The following is a 21125-nucleotide window of genomic DNA, read 5'->3' on the forward strand; positions in this document are numbered from 1 at the left end:
GCTACTGCTCATGTTAAAAAATAACCCTGTTGTTATTAATTAGGCCTTACAGCATTCCAAATCAGACCAATATTCCCTACACAGTTACCCCACAAGAAAAAACATTTTCCTGTCCCTGCATAAGAGATTTTAGGTCAAAACCCTATAGATGTGGGGCGCCTGGGTGGCTCAGTTGGTTAAGCCTCCGACTTCAGCTCAGATCAGATCTCATGTTCGTGGGTTCGAGCCCCGTGTCAGGCTCTGTGCTGACAGCTAGCTCAGAGCCTGGAGCCTGTTTCCGGTTCTGTGTCTCCTTCTCTCTCTGCCCCTCCCCCTCTCATGGCTCTGTATCAAAAATAAATAAAACATTTAAAAAAAACACTATAGATGTTTGACAAAAGGCTCTTCTACCCAAAACATAGACTTGAAGGGTTAAAAACACAAAAATTGCATTTGAGACTGGCCTGGAGAAAAGGAACCTAATTTGGAGATAAGAAATAAAAAACAAGGTCAAAAACATAGTCCATTTAAGTCTGGCCCGAAGAAAAGCAGCCTAAATTGGAGATTAGAAATAGAAGACAAAGTCAGAACATGGTCCCTTCCCAAGGTCCACATTCTATAAATATCCTCCCTTATACTGACTTCAGTTATGAGGATGGATAAGAATGTGGGAAACCCAGGTACAAAGCCAACACACATAGGGCCCCCATTGTGCCTGCATCAAAGAAAGGGCTTTCTTCAAACAGCTTGTTAACATTCTTTCTCTTATAATTTATGAGCCAATCACAATAAGTCTTAGCCTGTCGATATACAACTTAACCTATGTTTTAATCTTAGCTATACTAAAATAATATATATGTTATCCTGTTTTCTACTAAAAACATCCTGTTATACTCTTGGTTATAAGATTTACTCAACCCCACCGTAAGTACATTACATGATTTGTTGTAAGTTGTTAGTTAAAAACAAAGTCATAATTGGCAAAAAACCAACCCATACAAAATAAGATAGGTTTGTTACTTTCTTAATCTGGAAGACTGGCACCCAGAATGAATGGGATGGTACTAGAAAAATACTTCTGTAAAACTTGTTTCTGTACACTTTCAATGATTAATCATCTTATCAGTAAGAATTAGTCACTGTAGAAATTTTCTATTTTCTGATGTCATGTTATTGCTTGACCAATAAAAAAAGACACCAAAGCAGATAGAGCAGAGATGTCTGCCTGGTGATCAAAAAAGAAACTTGTGCCTCTCCCATCACCCTCTCGTGCTGACACTGTCCATCCTTCAGGGACCCCTGGACCTGCTGGAGCTGGACTCTAGCAGAGAACAGACCTGTTTTTCCCCCCTCCATTACCCTTTTTTAGGCTGACATCTTCTCTTACCTGAACTATTGCAGGAATCCCCTAACTCATCTCCCCATTTTCACCCTTAAACTTTCACTATCTATTCTCAGTAAAGCAACTAGAGCATTCCTGTTAAAACAGAAGTCAGATCTTGTCACTGTGCTCAGAAAACTTTAATAGCTTCCTATTCATCATCTTCTCCTCTCCCCTTCACAGTTTCACTTACCTGTAGCCACACCTACCACAGTGTTGCTCCTCATGTGAGGACCACATGTGAGACATGCTCCTAACACATGCTTCCTCTGCTCTTCTGTTCTTCTGTCCTTTACCCATGACTTGCCTCCTCTTATTCAATTCTTGTTCAAATGCACTGTCTCAATCAGCCTAGGTGGCTACGCCAACTGAAACTGCAGCCCTTCTCTCAAACACCCCAGATCCCCTTTGCCTTGCTTTTTTTGTTTTTTTTTTAATTTCATACCTGATGTGGGAAACAAAGGCAAAAGAAAAAATTAGGGACACCTGGGTGGCTCAGTTGGTTAAGCGTCCAACTTCGGCTCAGGTCTTGACCTCATGGTTTGTGGGTTGGAGCCCCGCGTTGGGCTCTGTGCTGACAGTAGCTCAGCCTGGAACCTGTCTCCAGATTCTGTGTCTCACTCTCTCTATGGCCCTCCCCTGCTCACACTGTCTCTCTCTCCCAAAAATAAGTAAAATATTAAAAAAAAATTTTAAAAGAAAAATCTAAAAAAAGAAAAGAAAAGAATTAAATTTCCTTACAACTTACAGCCCATTGGCAAGTCCCTGAGACAGGCAGAATGACATTCCTCTAGGAACTCACTGCCTCGATGATGACACTTTGCTAAGGGCAAAAAGCAATCTTAGTTAAAATTATCCTGACCTCCAGGATTCTGTAACTCTACCTTAACATATAAGAATTCCTTTGGAAACTTCCTTTATCTCTACCTCCCAAAATACATGTTAGCAATCATCCTCTAAGCATTTGGCCCACGGATATACATCTGAAGGATCTTATGACTGAGGTTTTACTAAACAGTAATAAATGACCTTTTCCTAACCATAGCTAGTCTCCTCAGTATCCTGAAAACCTTGTTTCCAAAATACCTTGGAGACTTGCTCTGTCCTTAACTACCCCCTAATTTGAAAATATATAAACAGTTACCTGTCACAACCCCAGTGCAACTCTTTCTGCCTAGGGGTCCTGTCCCCACGCTTTAATAAAACCGCCTTTTTGCATTGAAGTCATCTCAAGAATTCTTTCTTGGTCTAGAATTCTTTCTTGGCCATTGGCTCTAAACCCAAACATTTCCACATCAATACCATTACTACCTGCAGCTATGCTATTGTTTATGATCTGTCTCTCCATACTGGAATGTGAGCTCCATGAAAGCAGAGAGTTTTGTCTCTTTTGTTCCTTGATATATTCCAGTGACCAGATCAGTATCTGCCACATTATAGGTACTCAATTTTTTTTCAAAGAAAGAATAAGCAAAAGAAGAAATAGGAATGAAAAATGAAAAGGAGGAAGAAAGGAAAGATTTAAAAATTTTTAAATATTACATGTTGTAATAAAAATTTAGTCATTTATCAACTTTTCAAGTTTCCTTTAAAAAAGTTTTTAGTTCAATTCCAGTTAGTTAACATACAGTGTAATATTAGTTTCAGATGTACAATTTAGTGGTTCAACACTTCCATATAACACCCAGTGCTCATCACAAGAAGTTCCTTCCTTAATCCCCTGAGAGAGAGAGATCCTGATTTGACTTCAAAGAGATTCTGCAGAAATTTAAGTTTTTCTAGAACACAAAATTTGAAAACTGCTGAGTACTGGCAGAAAATCTGGAAACCACTGACCAATGAATTTGAAGGATCAAACCCTTACCTTTAAGAACAGGAAGCCAAGATTTACTCCTCATAGAGAGTCACACACATTTATGAAGTTATCTTGTAAAAAAGATAATTGTTTTTTAATTTGAACCTAGTTAATCTCTAACTCTGAATTTTTTCTTTTTAGTAAACACAGCAAACAGAAATGATCAATTACACCATAAGGATACAATCAGCAAGATCTGGACTTATAGACACTCTGCAAAAAAACCTCGTTTCTTCAACAAATAGCAAGAAGAAAACGAGCAAGAAAGGGGTAATCAATAGATTTGGCTTAAGAGACATATAACCAAACACAATATATGGATTTCATTTGGATCATGATTCCAACTTTGGAATGGCTATTAGAATATGAAAACTCTTCATCTGGTATCATGCAGAGGCTAAAACCAAGAGGAAAATCAAACAGTCTTTCTTTTTTCTTGTTTTTGTTTTAAGTTTATTTATTTATATCCATGGGGGGAGGGGGGTGGGCACAAGCAGCGGAGGGGCAGAGAGAGAATCCCAAACAGCACAGAATCCAACATGGGGCTTGAACTCACAAACCATGAGATCATGACCTGAGCCAAAACCAAGAGTCGGGACACTTAACTGATTGAGCCTCCCAGGTACCTCAAACAGTCATTTTGGTATAAATAGCAGAAGATAGAGTTTGGGGCAACTGTAGCTGCTGAAAAGTAAGGGGCAAGTCCTGAAGAGATCCTGAGAAGAGTGTGAAATCTGCATATAAACTGAAACCATCTCTAGTGACTCTTTAGCCCTGTAAATACAAGGAGGGCTGTAAGTAGCCCAGCCATGAACCGAGATTTTAGCTGCTGCCCAAAAGACAGAATTTTCAGTTTAAGTTCAATTAAACAACAAGTTAATTGCCTGACAATACAAAAATATCAGGACTTTTTTGAGGAATAAAACAGAACTAGAATCTCTAAGCCATAATCATCACATCCAGGTTATAATCTAAAATGCTGTGTCATACAAGGGTGCCAGATTGGCTCAGTCGGTACAGCATCTGACTGTTGATCTTGGGGTTGTGAGTTTAAGCCCCATGTTGGGAACAGAGCTTACTTTAAAAAAAAAAACTCTAGGGGTGCCTGCCTGACTCAGTCAGCAGAGCATGTGACCCTTGAGTTTGAGCCCCACTTTGGGCAGGGAGCCTACTTTTTTAAAAAATGTAGAAAAAATTCTATGCCAAACAAACAAAAAGTCTGACACATTCCAAGAGAAAATAAACCAACAGAAACTGCGAAGAAAAGAAAGAGAGACTTATGTTGCTGGAATCGTGGCGAACCTTTGAAGATGAATTTGGAACAGTGTCAGATAAGGAGAGAGTAGACAAACTCATGCCAGAGAAAGTCAAGAAGAGAAGAAAAGTCCAGGCGGATGATGGGTCTGATGCAGGCTGGGAAGAGTCCTATGATTACATCTTTCCCGAAGATGCTGCCAACCAACCCAACCTCAAGCTCCTGGCCATGGCCAAACTCTGGAAGAAACAGCAACAGGAAAAGGAGGCTGCCGAGCAAGACCCAGATAAGGACATTGATGAGAGTGAATCCTGATGTTCTTGTTCACATTGAGAAGTGTGTTATTTTTATAAATTAATAGTTTGGAAAAAAAATTTTTTTTTATTTTCTCAAAATTTGTATGTTTTCCAAATGAAAAAGTTACAGAAGAAAATTACATTTTTCAACAGTTAATCATCATCAACTTAATAAATACTAAGCCTCAAAGACAATTGATCTATTTTTTCAAAGTTGATCTATTACAATATATCCGATTAAGCAAAAAACCCCATAGAAAAGCCCCAAAAGAATAATCCTCTCCGAAACAATACCCACTTGTCCATTGTGTGGGTTCTTATGAGCATATGGAGTTCCACGAATATGATTCCACATCTGGCCAGAAGTCATAGCAAAGACTATACACAGAGACACCATGGCCCAACCAGTTTTGTTATAGATGAATTCCAAGTTGTTTCTTCCTAAATAGAGCAAACTGCCAACAAGTGACACTAACAGGGCCAAAGCAATGGTGCCAGAGTAGTTGGGTGGTCTGAAGACTCGAATATGAACATCCGTTCGGTCAGCAATACACTTTGCTAGTTGCTCAGCTGCAAATCCAATTCTTTGAAAGTCAAAAGTATCAGCTCTCTTGGGTCTGCCTTTTGGAGGAAAATGCATGAACGTGGGAGCAGAGTTCATGTTGAGCTGTTGGAAAACATCCGCCCCCTCATCATAGTCCACCACACTGAAGAATTCATTACAGAAGGCAGATGAATAGTGCCAGGAGTTGGCCAGTATCTGGTATTCTTCATTAGCTTGCCTGCACACAGAACACTGCCGCTGAGGCTGAAAAGCAGTGAACATAACAATCATAGAATAGTTTCAAGGTGGTGCTTTTATAAATTTTTGGAATTTTGGAGATAGCCCACATATTGGAATTAACCTGCAAGGACTTTAAAGCCTTTATTATAACTATGCTTAGTGAGATAAAGGAACATGTGCTTGTAATGAATGAAAACAGGAAATTTCAGCAGAGAACAGTATAAAAAAAACAATCAAATGCAACACAAAAAGCAAGACCCACACAAGAAAAAAATGCACAAATCATATTTCATCAAAATTAAAAACTACCCCTCAAAAGGCACTGTTAAGAAATATTAACAGTTAAGTGAAAAGGCACAAACTGGAAAAAGTTATTTTCAAAATATTTATATGATTAAAGATTCTTATCCAGAATATTTAAAGAACTCTCAAAAAAAGAAAGGCTCTCACAACTTAATCAGAAAACAGCAACCCAGTTTTTTTTAAAAATGGACAAAGAAAAATTTGACAGATGCCCACCAAAGAAGAGATGCAAATGACAAATAGTTACCTGAAAGATGTTAAACATCATTATTCATTAGAGAAATGCATTGAAAGATACATTCAAATAAATAAACATTAAATATAAATAAATAAAGCTATATTCAGATACCAATACACTCCTATTTCAATGGCTAAAATTTATGGGGCGCCTGGGTGGCTCAGTCGGTTAAGCCTCCGACTTCGGCTCAGGTCAGATCTCATGTTCGTGGGTTTGAGCCCTGTGTCAGGCTCTGTGCTGACAGCCAGCTCAGAGCCTGGAGCCTGCTTCCGGTTCTGTGTCTCCTTCTCTCTCTGCCCCTCCCCCTCTCATGCTCTATCTCTCTCTGTATCAAAAATAAATAAAACATTTAAAAAAATGTTTTAAAATTTAAAATAGAAATGGTCAGGGGTGCTTGGGTGGCTCAGGCAGTTAAGCGTCTGACTCTGGATTTTGGCGCAGGTGTCATGATCTCATGGTGGTGAGATTGAGCCCTACATAGGGCTCTGTGCTAAGCATGGAGCCTACTTGAGATTCTCTCCCTCCCTTTCTGTCTACCCCTCTCTCATTTGCATGTGTGCTCTCTCTCTCTCTCTCTCTCTCTCTCTCTCAGAAAATTAAAAAAAAAATAAAATTTTAGAAAGTATTTAGTCAGTACCAAGTCAGGTGAGGAGGTAGAAAATAGGACCTCTCATACCTTGCTCGTGTGGGTGTTTCTTACAAAGTTAAACATATAATTGCTTAAGATCCAGAAATCCCATTCCTATATATAAAAGCGTTTGAGGAAATTTTATTCACAATTGCTAAAAACTGGAAAAAACTCAGACATGTATCATTAGTGAGTGCCTAAACAGAGAACCATACAGCCTATGTTTGGGATGTACTCAGCAATTTCCATGCAACCAAAAGGATGACTCTCAGAAGCATTATGTTGTAAGTTCCTATGCTAATAGATGTCATTTATGAGCATGTGTGAGAATTACATAAAATAATATTATTGTTGAGAACAGTGCATTGAAAGCACTCACTAAATGCTAACTATTTCTATTATTATTTATCTGAAAAATATTTATGAGTGCTTATTATACACCAGGCACCGTGCTGGGCACCGGTGATAAAACTATGACACAAGTTGATGCAGTCTTTGCCTTCATAAAGCTCAGAGTTCAGAGGGCTATCTCAACAATCCCCAACCAGCCCACTACTTTCCTTTGTGTACAACTGGAGTTCACAAGGCCATACAACATCCTAACCATCCATGGTAGAGAGGTAATTTCATGGTAATATGTGTAAAATAGAAAAATGTTTCCCTAATGTACGCTAACATGAAAGTTGTGATGCTTGATATTGTCACAGATGTGATTAAAAAAAAAGCCTAATGCTTTATCTCTCATTATTTTTACCTTCTCTTTCACACACAGTTGAATTTATTTTATAGAGGCTATTAAAATATTAGGCTATTTTCTCCTTCATTAAGCATGATTTCCTTTAATTTTTCATTAACATTTTGCCTGCTTCTCTTTTTGAAAATTAAATGGAGCTGTTATGTATGGTATAATAATCGAGTTGAGATGTTTATCAATATTTTTAAATTACATTGTTTCATTTTCCTAATTAAAATATTGTTCATTTGTTTTCTTTTCTTTTCGCATGAATGTGACTGACCAAGGAATTTATATGCATTAAATCACTGCTCTTGGGAACACCAATATGAAATTAAAAGTCATTATGTTATCATATACAGTAGATACTTCTAGACAGTACTTCTATACTGCTTGATTTTTATAATTGTAAACATTGATTACTTTTATAATTTAAAAGTTGGGGAAACAAAACACCTCCTTTTTTAAATATATATATTTTTAAATGTTTTATTTATTTTTGATACAGAGAGAGATAGAGCATGAGAGGGGGAGAGACAGAGAGAGAAGGAAAACACCTCTTATTATGCCATTCTCCTTATCAAACCCTTGACTCTATTGGGTATCAATAGCATTCAAGCAACTTTCCCAAGAACATTCAAGGTCATTTACCAACTCTTCCCCATATCACATAGAACAAATATGTTCCCATGCAATGAAAATAAGAAACACAACTTAAAAGACCCATTTCCTGGAATCTCTTAGAATACCTTAATGTAGGAAACACAATTCACATATTTATCTGAAACTTTTAAATGAGAAATTAAATCAGCTATCCATAAACTTTACAAGTAATAGTGCAAGTCTCAAAAACAAAAACAAAAGCTCAAGTTTCTAGTCTATTAATCTATTTCATTATCTTGTTAGAATTGTAATGAATATATTTACTATCTTACTATCTTAGGTCCCTAAGGAAAAATCAGTTGTGTTTGATTATCACAAGATTGTCAAAAGGAAGGGATTCTTTAGTAAAGCCAACTTTAGGAAGTCTTAGGAAGCTCTGGCTTAATTTCTTGAGTTTGATTTAGAATTCCTCAAGACAGGAAAAAATTGATTATTATGGTACAGTTCCTCTTCTTGAGCAAAGAGAAGGGGATTTAAGCATAAGTTTTGTCTCCTAGGCCATGCAAATGAGAAGCTAGGTTCTAGTTCATTGTCATTGGCTTATACCACATTAGTAGGCTTCACTTCCACCTGCTTCACTTGGTTCTCCTTTTTATATCTCCTATCAGATGTGGATATATTCTGCCAGGAACCAGGGATCCCATAGTGTTGCCTCTTTCCCATGGGTCCTCAATAGCTTAGGCTGTCAAAGTATACTGGCCCCACTAATTTTGTTGTTTTTCTTTTTTTAAGTTTGTCTATCTATCTATCTATCTATCTATCTATCTATCTATCTATCTATCTATCTATCTAGTAATCTCTATACCCAACATAGGACTTGAACCCAAGATCAAGAGACATATGCTCTTCCAACTGAGTCAGCCAAGCACCTCTGGCCCCACTACTTCTATAAGGGATGTGAATCTACTTTATAAGTACTGGGTCCAAAAACCATCATTTTCTTTAGTGTTCTAAAATAGATATATCTGCCTATGCTTGTTATATATCAGGATTGGTGGGAAATTTAATCCACCTTATTTCTCGTTTTATGGGAGAAAGAAGATAGGACAGATGGGCTCCACCCCCTCACTAGATCACAAATAATTGAAGTCATCATATACAATCTAGAAAAAATGGGGCAGAGTGTTCTGGTCTTCAGTCCATTTTGATCACCTTTGAAATGTTAATTGTTGATGTCTGCATAAATCATTTGCTGGCAGACACCTCTCTTCCTTTTATACTGTGTTTGAACAAGAATATCTTTGATTTCCCCAAATTATGACACTTGGTGTTCAGTCCCCAGGCATTCCCAGGCTGCTCCTGCTCAGTAGCTGCTCCTGTTTCTTCCTTCCCCAGGAGTGCTGCATGGGAGTGGGTCTGAGATCTTCCTCACTCTTAGAACTGCCTCCACCATGTTCAGGAGAAATGCACTCAGGGTCAGAATCCATCTTCACCTCAAAGTACTGTCTCTATCTTCTCCCTCTCCTCCTTCTCTCCAGTGCTTCTGAAACAAAATGGCTTACTCTCTCGAGGGCAAACAGGAGAATGCTCAAAGGACCTTCCATTCCTGGAGCTTTTCCTGGAAAGAAACTCTCGCTCCCATAGGTACTTTGTTTAATGCTAATTTACTACATTAATAATTTAAACATGGGTCATGAGGTGCGAAATCAAAGCAATTTAAATTTAAAGATTGATTATTTACTTAATGAAACACTGAAACATATAATAGAAATTTCATAATTAGTTAAAAATCATAAGTCTGATACAACAGATTTTCTGAAATATTACATAAACATTTATCAGACTAAATGCAAATTATATTGATTGTAAAACTTACTACTATTATACTTCAAATGGTTAGAAAAGTATTAATACTATGGATTTAAATTTATGCTTTTCATTATTTCTATACTATTCTTATTACTATTCTTCATTCCTCTTAGGGGTTGCTTTCCTAGGGTTACAGAAATATTAATTACCTTGAGGGGTATGATGCCAAATAAAACAACCAAAAAACATCCATGCAGAGTAGCCCAGGTTACAGATTCTGGATTGTCAGCATACTGGACCTGGCTCTACCCTCCAAATCTTAGTTACTGATCTCCAGACTAGACTTCCTGTTCATATTTACTTTCTGTGGAAAGATTCTAATGTGAAATCTAGGATAAGGTATTTTGGGCAAAGAAGAGTAGGGGATAAATCATGGAGTATTAGAGCTAACGAACAGCTTAAAATCAGTCTCTGCTTACTTCAGTTTTCTAAATGAGAAAAAGAAAGGAAGTCAGATAATGGTGGCAAGAGGACAATGATTCCTTTTTAATAATCTAGAAATCATGGTTTTACAGTCATGATGAAGGATGCTGGCAATAAAAAAGAAAACTAATAATGGCAGGCAAGGTAAACAAAACTTGAAGGCTTGCTGGTGACAGATGAGATGTAGGAGGATAATATAAAGTTTGAAGTGCAAATTTTTATAATATGTTATAATAGGTAACATGCCACGGGGAGTTGATTCTCCAAGTTTTAGTACATATACAGTAGAGCTTGCCTTATTTCTCAAGGCAGTAAAATTAGTAGAGCCACTGAATAGAATGACTGCTGTTGAACAGTGCTATCATATATCCCCAACAGGATTGGCTATCCAATTGGTTTATCTTCATGTAGTACAGTCATCTGAGTGTTTTAAAACAGTGCTACTCAAAGTGTGATCTGTAGATTAGAACCAGTTTACAATCATATAGAAAGTCTAATAGCAACTTAACATTGCTGTGACATGTGCATGATCAGAATAACTTAGCAAAAATAGTGGTTGGAAGGGATTGAAAAAAATCCTGGTTTTTCACACATAGTCTGAGAAGCTGTTTTCAAAGGGAAGAGAAGGTATTTACACTCTATGAAGTCATAAAAGCAGGTGATAAAATTTTATATTGTATGAGACTGCTAAAATAAATGTAAACGTTTACCTTTGGTAAAAGTGGAAATATACTAATCAAAAAAAGATTAAATGAAATAAAATGTTTACAATACTTAGAACACTGCCTGATACACAGAAACACTCAACAGGTGTTCCCGGTGATGATGATGATGATGATGGCCATGATGTCAATGACAGTGGTGCAGGTGCCAGTTCTGTTCTTGCTGTTCTGTAACCATCAAGGATTTTCATTCTATTCCCAAGCTGCTACTGTTTGCAACCACTGTGCTTGCTGGTCCCTTGCTGCTGGGGTAGGCCCCACCCCACGGTCTCTGCCTTGTCATTGTGGCATTCCAAACACACATTTATCAGTCATCATGGACTTCCTCCCATGGCAGCCAAACCTCATGACTCTTTCTCTTTCTGGGTCACCTCGAATGGGAGTTACCAGGGTATTAAGTCTACCAAGAAACCTAGCACTGCCTTAGGCTGCTTAAAAGTTAAAATGTGTAGTGTTGTTTGTGAAAGTCAGCTCCGCCCCTTCCTTGCAGTTTTATCTAGATTTACTAAAGAATACAAATTGACTTAGAGAGTTATAGCTGAAAGAAACACAAGAAATCACCTAATAAAGGTTAAGGCTTAAAGCTTCAGCAACAGTATGTCTGTGTCAGTCCACCTAGGTCATTGCCTAACTGCACGACTTCAGGTAAGTTACTTAACCTCTCATAATCTTCTCTCTAGGCCTGAGGTAGTAATTTATCTCTCTTAAAGCAGTGACTAGCAAAGCATGTGCTCAATAAATAATAGCTATTATTATTAGCACAATTCTACTATTCACAGAGGAGGAAACTAGGTCAAAAAGCCCAAAGATCACATGGTTGGTCTACAACTGAACTAGGACCAGATGCAAATGCTTTTTCTCATACCCCTAGCTGTCTTTGACCACTCCATTCTGCAATTCCACAAGTTTCTAGAGATGCCTCAATATTGTATTTATTTTGTCTTCTTGGAAAACATGGGCAAATAATACATATTGGATTTGGTATATATTTTTATTTTGTGCATTCATTAATTCTGTAAATGCAGTGGTATGGATTTGTGGACAGATAGAACTGGGTAAGGGGTAATGAGGGGGAGAATAAATGTAACTAAGTTGCAATTCCAGTGTATCCAATGGATGTGCCACCACCTAGCCTCTGCCTTTACTGGCTATAGGAATTCACATATATTAATGAGCTGGGCTTACAAAATATAAAAATCACCATAATTGTGAATTTACTCTGTAAATGATTCTATCAGGGCTTTCAGTTACCAACTACAGAAACAACTCACTCTAACTAGTTTTAATTTTTAAAATGCCAATCTTGGGGTGCCTGGGTCGCTCCGTCGTTAAGCGTCTGATTTTGGCTCAGGTCATGGTCTCACGGTTCGGGAGTTTGAGCCCCACATTGGGCTCTGTGCTCTGTCTCAGAGCCTGGAGCCTGCTTCGGATTATGAGTCTCCCTCTCTCCCTGTCCCTCCCCTGCTTGTGCTCTGTGTGTGTTTCTCTCTCAAAAATAAATAAACATTTAAAAAACTTTAAATAAAAATAAAAACGCCAATCATTCTCAGAGGCTAAAGCTGCTTGCAGCAATACCCATAACGTCCACCAGGCTGTCTTCTGTGCTCTGTGAACTGATACTACCAGCAAACTTCACCCCTGATGCCACTGGGAACTCCGCAACTCTACACCACACTTCCTTCCTCACGATGCTCTTTTGGGTCCAAGGCGTTCCACAAGTGCTGCTAATGGCAGAATCTAGAGCACATGCTGGGTGTCTGAGATGTGAGAGGGACTAGGAGGGTGACATACACAGTTTTCAGCTTGCAGATGTAGGACTGACTCACAATGTAGGAAATCACCAACATTTATCAATAGTGTTTAAAAGATTCTGGAAGGGTCACTCGGGTGGCTCAGTAGGTTAAGCACCGGCTTGGGCTCCAGTCATGATCTTGCAGCTTCTGGGTTCAAGCTCCACATTGGGCTCTGTGCTGACAGCTTGAAGCCTGCTTCAGATTCTGTGTCTCCCTCTCTCTCTGCCTTTTCCCAGCTTGTGCTCTGTCTCTCAAAAATAAATGTTTAAAAACATTTTTTAATAAAAAAATAAAAAGATGCTGGCAGTTCACAGTATACCAAATGCTCCTGAAAATGCTCATGCAGGTTTTTTTGAGAATAATGTCCCTTCATATGCCCCAAACATATTCACTATAAGACATATGCAAAGTCAGATAATTCCATTTTTATTTTATTCTATTTAAAAAATCTTTTAATGTTTTTGTTGTACAATATTCTCATTGTTTTACTGTCATTTCTTTTCTTTTTTCTTTTTTCTTTTTCTTTTTCTTTTTTTGATGCTGAAACCCGGGAACGAACTGTCATTTCTTTTTTGATGGTTGTTGGCCTTCATGTTCACATTCAGTGGCCATTATACAAACATTTATTTCCATTTGTATTTAATTTAATTTATTTTATTTTTTTAAATATTTATTTATTTTTGAGAGAGACAGAATGCAAGATGAGGAGGGGCAGAGAGAGAGGGAGACACGCAATCCAAAGCAGGCTCCAGGCTCCGAGCTGTCAGCACAGAGGCCAATGCGAGGCTGAAACTCACAAACTGTGAGATCATGACCTGAGCTGAAGTCAAACGCTTACCTGACTGAGCCACCCAGGCAGTCCTCCCTTTTTATTTATTTATTTTTTAAAGTAAGCTCTACATCAGATGTGGGGCTTGAACTCATGACCCTAAGATCAGGAGTCACGTGCTCTATCGAATGAGCCAGCTAAGTGCTCTAAATCCTTTTTGCTTCTTAAGGTTCAAAGCAAATATTACTACTTCTGTGAGCCGTCTTCCACCTAACTGCTGGCAAAGTGGTCCCACCTCAGTGTCCCTGCAGTAGTTGACTCAGATCACGCTGTGCAGTGGTGTTTCTACAGTATTGTTTTTCTGTTTTGCTGCCCATAGTGTATTATTTTGAAGTATCCTCTCTAAAAGGCAGGAAAGTCAGATCTTTGTAATCTTACTGTACCTACCTGCCAACCCCCTCCACTGCCCTCCAGCATAATACATGCAATATGGTATCCATTCAGTATATTTTTGTTGGATTTAACCAAATTGCAGGTTAGTGTCTTTAATACATTACATTTTGAAGTACATGAGGTTTTTATTTGTTATTGCTGAATACGTGAAGGTGGCTTGTGAAATCAATATTATTGCTTTAGAGTCACACCATCTATATGTAACTAGGACTTTTGAACATAGAGCACAAGCTAAATTTAATATTTTTCCAAGTATTTTTAACCTTAAAGCATTTTTTAAAATAATTTTGCTAATGAAAACTGGTGGATAGTAATGGAATATTTTAAGTGTTTACAAAATCTCTTTAGTCACCAGCATGTAAATAAATGCATATATAATATGTATCCATATTTGGCATACTTTGATTTAATGAGTAAATATTCTTTGAATGTGGTGGCCGATAAGACATCAACAAAGATCCTGAAATTCTTTATCTAAAAACTGAAATAAAGACATGGGAGAACTAAGTTTATGTATTATGAATTTTAATATCAATGAAGGAATGATGTATTTTAATCACTAGACCATACCTGCCAAACCACACTGTACGTTCTTTCTCTTTTTGCCTTTATATTCCAGAATCTAGCATAGTAATACAAACTTAGTAAATACTGGTTACATAAATAAGTGAAAGAATAAATATGTAAATGAAACCAACCAAGAAATCATACCTGAGAATGACAATATAATAACCAACCTCACTAGAAAATTGTTTTATACTTTATACAGAGAAACTGAGCTCTAAAACATAGAATACATTTTCATTGTTTCCTAAGGTTGTCACAAATCTGCAACCTTAGCATTTCTAAGATAGGTATTTCCAATAAAGATCTTGACTTGAATTTTAGTTGGTATAGATATAATTCCTGAGATAACTACAATACTTCTCTATCCTCATCCCTTTCTTGCATACAATGCGCAATGTCTAAATGTCTAAATGTTTTAGGTTGGAAGGATTGAAAATCTAAAAAAAGTGTTAAATGTTTTGAAAACATTATTTTTGATTGGTGAAGAATAGAGGAGTTATTCATTCTATCCTAAGAGAGAAAGCTTACAGGAAAAAAAAAAAAGCATTTGCTTATTGATTAGTAAAATAAAAATGAAACAATTACTTTGCCTATAATTCAGATTACTAATTTCCTCCCTTCTGCCTCAATATCACTTCAAGAAGAGATTTAGGGGATGATGATATTTATAGAAAATAGGATGTGTTATTAGAACATTGGATTTAAGTCTTGATGATGCTTACTCTGTGATGTTAAGCAAATCACTTACCTTATTTGAGCCTTACTTTTCACATCTATAAGACTGCATAAACAAATAATGTTCATTTCACCACTTTCGCAGAATTGTATGAATTAGTATATGTGCTGCCAAAGCGAGCAGACAGAATTGTATGAATTAAATGAAAAACCCACATATATGAAAGAGCTTCAATCAGTTAAAGTTCTGCAATTTCCAGAATGTAGACAGTGGTCCAACAGTAGTACCAGTGACTGAACAAGGTGAATAAGGGACATTGCTGTCTTCATTTTATCACCGAGTGATCTGGAGAAAAAAGTACGAAACCCCAAGCAGTAATTAATTCTGTAGCACAGCAGACAATTTGGCCTTCAGATAACTTTAGTGTTGAGTTTCTTTACTTTGCTACAAGTTTCTTCACTTAGCCACAAATTCTAGCACTTATGGCAATCTATGACCTAACTAAACTGAAAGCTTAGCCTACAAAATCAGGAGGTGTTTACTCAGCAAATACTGTGTAGGAAATGGTCCTTCTTTCAGCATGCCAAGAGTCCCCACAACAAAATTTAATTGGAGAAATGGCTCAGCTATCAACCTATTTCAGGCCTTGAGAATAAGACACAGGGGCTTAGAAAGGCTGAAAAGGATAAAACATTATAACAACAAAAGCCGAAAAGCCTAACAGATTTTTTTAAGTTTATTTATTTATTTTGAGAGAGAGCATGTGCACACGTGTGCTCACACATGGATGGCATAAGAAGGGGAGGGTCGGAGAGGGAGAGAGAGAATCACAAGCAGGCTCCCCACTGTCAGGACGGAGCCTGACAGGAGGCTCGATCCCATGAACTGTGAGATCATGACCTAAGCCGAAATCAAGAGTTAGGCATTTAACCCAGTGAGCCACCCAGGCACCCCAAACAATAATTTTAAAAAACTAGTGAGATGTAGCCTTTATGAAGTAAATGATCAAATAATGTCTAAAATCAATGGGACTTTCATTTAATAGAAATAGGCCATCATATAAAATAAACAGTATATATGTATGTATATTAATATGTATGTGTATATATGTACATATATCCATTTATAAAGTAATTTGTAATGAGTTAGTCATGAATATTATAAAAACTGAATGATTATTTTACCAAAGGAAAGGAAAAATAACTTAAAATTTTTTTTATGTTTTTGATTTATTTTTGAGAGACAGAGAGAGACAGTGTGAGCAGGGGAGGGTCAGAGAGAAGGAGACACAGAATCTGAAGCAGGCTTGTGGGGCTTGAACCCATGAACCATGAGATCATGACCTGAGCCAAAGCCGGATGCTTAACCAACTAAGCCACCCAGGTGCCCCGGAAAAATAACGTTAGACCAATGAATCTAGAAGAGTTTACTCATGCTCTATGATTTCTTTTCCCAATGATAGAATTTCTTGCCAAATACACATTTCTGTGACTTGATCATGATCATTTATTGAACTGATACTATATTGTAATCACTCCTTGCATTTTTTCACACATAAATTACTTCTTCATAGTAGCTTTCACATTTTTCTTATGAAAGTATATTTTTAAAGCGTTAATTTAAAGTGCCTTTTGTAATATGTTTAGCTTGTATTTGCATTCTCATCTAACTGGTAGCTCTTGGAGCTAGAAGGTATCTTAGAGATCCTGAATCCAAATCATTATTCTACAGATGAAGAAAGTAAGAGTCAAGAATGATATGGAACTTTCCCAAGGTCATATAAACAGCCTATGATACCTCTGAGTCAAGAATCTTCACCCAGGGGTGCCTGGGTGGCTCAGTCGTTAAGCATCCGACTTTAGTTCAGGTCATGATCTCACAGTTCGTGGGTTCGGGCCCCATATCAGGCTCTGTGCTGATAGCTCAGAGCCTGGAGCCGGCTTCGGATTCTGTGTCTCCCTCCCTCTCTGACCCTCCCTTGCTTACGCTGTCTCTCTCTCTCTGTCTCTCAAAAATAAATAAAAAACATAGAAACAATTAAAAAACAAAAAGAATCTTCACCCAAATGTCTTTGTTAGGACAGGCAGTTTGAGATAACCATAGAGGATGGTTTTATAAATACAGTTTTTAAATTAGATAAATGTACGTAGATGTAATTTTCAATAAAAGTTCAGGTTTATCTGGTAAAAGATGGGTCCAGTACCAATTTTCTTAGGCATTTGTGATCTCCGTTTCTAAGTTATTTTTAAAACATTACATTTTAAACATTCATTATAGGAATGAAAGCATTATTATACAGGAATGAATGAAGAAAACTGAAAAACTCAAAGTAATAAAAAGAAAATAAAGTTATTCATAGTTCTACAGAAACATAAATGCATCTGAGGTTCAGGTGTATTTACCTCCAGTTGTATTTAAGCTTTGTTGCATTTTTTAAAAATATAACTATTGTCAGAATACATATTTGCTTATTATAATCTAAGCAGTTGTTTGTGGCAGTATCCTCTTTTTAAATTATTTAAAAAATTTTTTTTGAAGTTTATTCTTGACAGAGAGAGAGAGAGAGAGACAGCACTAGCTGGGGAGGGGCAGAGAGGGAAACAGAATCTGAAGCAGGTCACAAGCTCCAAGCTGTCACTACAGAGCCTGACATGGGACTCAAACTCACAAACTGTGAGGTTATGACCTGAGATGAAGTTGAACTTCTAACCAACTGAGCTACCCAGGCTCCCCTAAATGATTTTAAAGGCTAAATGTTCTATTTACATTTATATACAGTATTTACTTGTTTTAATATGCAGGAAAACATATTTTTAAATATATATAATTATTTTTAAAGTAATCTTTATTAAGGAATGTTTTCTATATAAGGATTTATATCATGGCATCATTTATATAAGTAAGCTGGATACTGTGCATTTACCTACCTTTTATAACATTTATTCTCATCTATGACCTATTCTCTCTTCATAATTTTTTGGAGGAAAAACAGGACCCTGAAAATTATTTTACATTGTTTGACTCGGCAAGGTAAAACATTTTCCCATGTATCTCTTTACTAGCTGTATTTTCTGCTTCATAAACACGAACATTGTTAAAATGTACTTATTTTTATCAATGGATTTTTATACTGATATGTTAAAAATAGATATTTAAAATACTTAAATGCATCAAAGTTCTGCCATATCATTTTTTTTTACTATGCATATCAAATTTTCATACCTGAGTAACAAACTTCAGGGGAAAGATCCTAAAACAGTGCTGATGTAATATTAATACCTAATGATAAAGGGATCAATTCATTTGAGAGATGTAATAATCCTAAATATATACAGACCCAACATCAGAGCACTCAAATATATTAAGCAAATACCAACAGATTTGAAAGGAGAAATAGACAATACAGAAATAGCTATGGACTTTGATATCCCACTTTCAACAATGGATAGATCACCTAGACAGAAAATCAATAAGAAAAATATTGGATTTGAACTATGCTTTAGACCAATGGCCCTAACAGACATGTACAGAACATTTCCATCCAACAACAGCAGAATACACATTCTTCTCAAGTGTGTATGGAACATTCTTCAGACCTTAGATTACACAGAATGCTAGCATATACCTTTCTTCCCATGTCCATCTAATATGCTTCTACTTACCTTTGAAGTCTATTCTTTCTATACCTGTACTGTAGCACTTACCAAGTTTTCTTTAATTTTCATGTTTACTATTGATCTTCTGTCCTACTAGGCTAAGAACTCCTTCCATGCAGGGATATTGTCCCATCTCCGAGCATGATACAATGTTCAGTACTTAGTAGGTCATTGGTAAATGTCTGCACATCTATGCCCAAAGATGATAAGGTAATTACAACATATTGTGATATTATATGTTTGAATATTATCAATTCCTTGATACATAGTTTCATACACACACCATGAAAAATATCTGGTTCTTGGATGCACATATAAAATGGAAGGAGCCATTTTATATCAAGAATTATGAAATAACTTTCTCAGGGATTATAGGAATATAAACCTTAAATACGGTACCCATACTTGTTTGACTCCATTTGAAAATCTGAAAAAAAAAAAAAAAAAGGAAATGGAGAAAAGATACTTAACCAAAATTCTCCCAAAAGATTGGCTTTTAAGCAGACAAATATTCTATTGCTAGGTCGTTAGTTAGCAGTTACAGAAGACACTTACAAGCTTTGGGGTGCAATTACATGCTAAACTTTATAAAATATTGTCACTCTGAGGAAGTGACAGTAAGCAGATATCCTAATAATAAGAGTGAGCCAACTAAGAGAAAGTAGGAGGCAGAATGCCAGGCAGACTAAACAGCATGGAATGACAAGCATAAAGACCCCAAGGCAGAAAGCCCTAGTATATCTGATAGGAAAGAAGCCAGTGCAGCTACAACATAGAAGGCAGGTGGGGAGGCCAAGATGGAAGTTACAGAGGTAGGCAGAGGCAGACCAGCTAGGTTGATGGGTCTGGAAAGGAGTTTGGAATTTATTTGAAGATGACATTCAAATTCACAGCCTGGAACCCTGGTTACCACCATTCAGTTCGCTACTTTCCATCAAATACAACTCAGGACCAACAAGTATGTCCATTGATCTTCATAGGCCACACCTTTCCTGGTAGGTAGATCCACCAAGGACACCAAAATAACGTTCAGTTACCTGGAGAGCACAGAAGTTTTTAGAAAATGGAATGTGCCTGATTTTAAGCAATAACTACCTCTGGTCCAAGATCCCAACTTCTATCTTATTGCAGAGCATCTTTCTGTACCTAACTTACATTCTCCACACCGAGGGTGTAAAACCAAAAGGAGCAGAGAACTTCCTGCCCTGCCCGACTCCTTTACTTCCTGGTGTGGGCCAGGTATATTTGTTGAGTGTATGAAGTACTGGATACAAGTAATGAAGATGTTTAAGTTCATCTCAAATTGGTTTCATTTTTTTAAAACTCTGAGATTTACAGAAGATGCGCTGAGACTCATAGTGGTGTCTTTGTTCCTTCTTGGGTTCCGTCTCTTCGTGTACTGTTTAAGGGAAGCTGTACTGCACGAGGAGGCAGGAGACGTAAATATCGGCTTCATCACTTGCAAACCAGAGGATTATGAGTAAGCTGCTCTGGGCCTGGAGAGTTGTGTCTATAAAACTGAGCTTGTTACTACTGCCAACAATGGAAGGGTGAGTCAGATGTGGGGAGTGGCGGGGTGGTTGTGGTTTGGCATCAGCTCTAAGAACTATGATTTTATGAACACACTCAAAATCCAGGAAGAAAACACTAAAGTCTGAGAGATTAAACTTTGAATTAGTTTACAGATTACCTGAAAGTAAATTATATTAATTCAGTAGTCAGTTTGGTCCATATCTCTGGGATTATTTTGAATCACCCATAAAGATTTGGCTACTAATTTTACATACATACATTCATCCACAAACATATATATCTCTTTCTGTTTAGAGTTATTTGTTTAAGCAGTAACTACAGAAAAAAATACAAAACCTTGATCTCAAACTTGAATGCTTGAAACACTATTGAAGTGTTCCCTTTATATAAATGTTTTCTTCCAACTTTGAACAAGAAACAAATTTTCTCTTAATAAACTCATTTTCAGTCCCAAATTTATGACTACTTCACTTCTTTGGATCAGATTAAATTTAAAGACCATATTAAGGTGCAAAATTATATGTACGGGATGTTTTAAGGATGTTTAACTTTCAATCAGGTTGGATAAAGTTGTTCTCTTAAAACAGTTCTTCCAAAGGGTTTCCTTCA

The 21125-nt window shown here is 36.9% G+C and overlaps 1 pseudogene; it reads right to left on the reverse strand.

Annotated features, from left to right (window-relative positions):
- Positions 1 to 4955: 4955 nt before the first annotated feature.
- LOC115291211 lies at positions 4956 to 20439 on the reverse strand (annotated as a pseudogene).
- Positions 20440 to 21125: the final 686 nt, after the last annotated feature.

Source organism: Suricata suricatta, chromosome 5 (assembly GCF_006229205.1).
Source record: "Suricata suricatta isolate VVHF042 chromosome 5, meerkat_22Aug2017_6uvM2_HiC, whole genome shotgun sequence".
NCBI lineage: Eukaryota > Metazoa > Chordata > Mammalia > Carnivora > Herpestidae > Suricata > Suricata suricatta.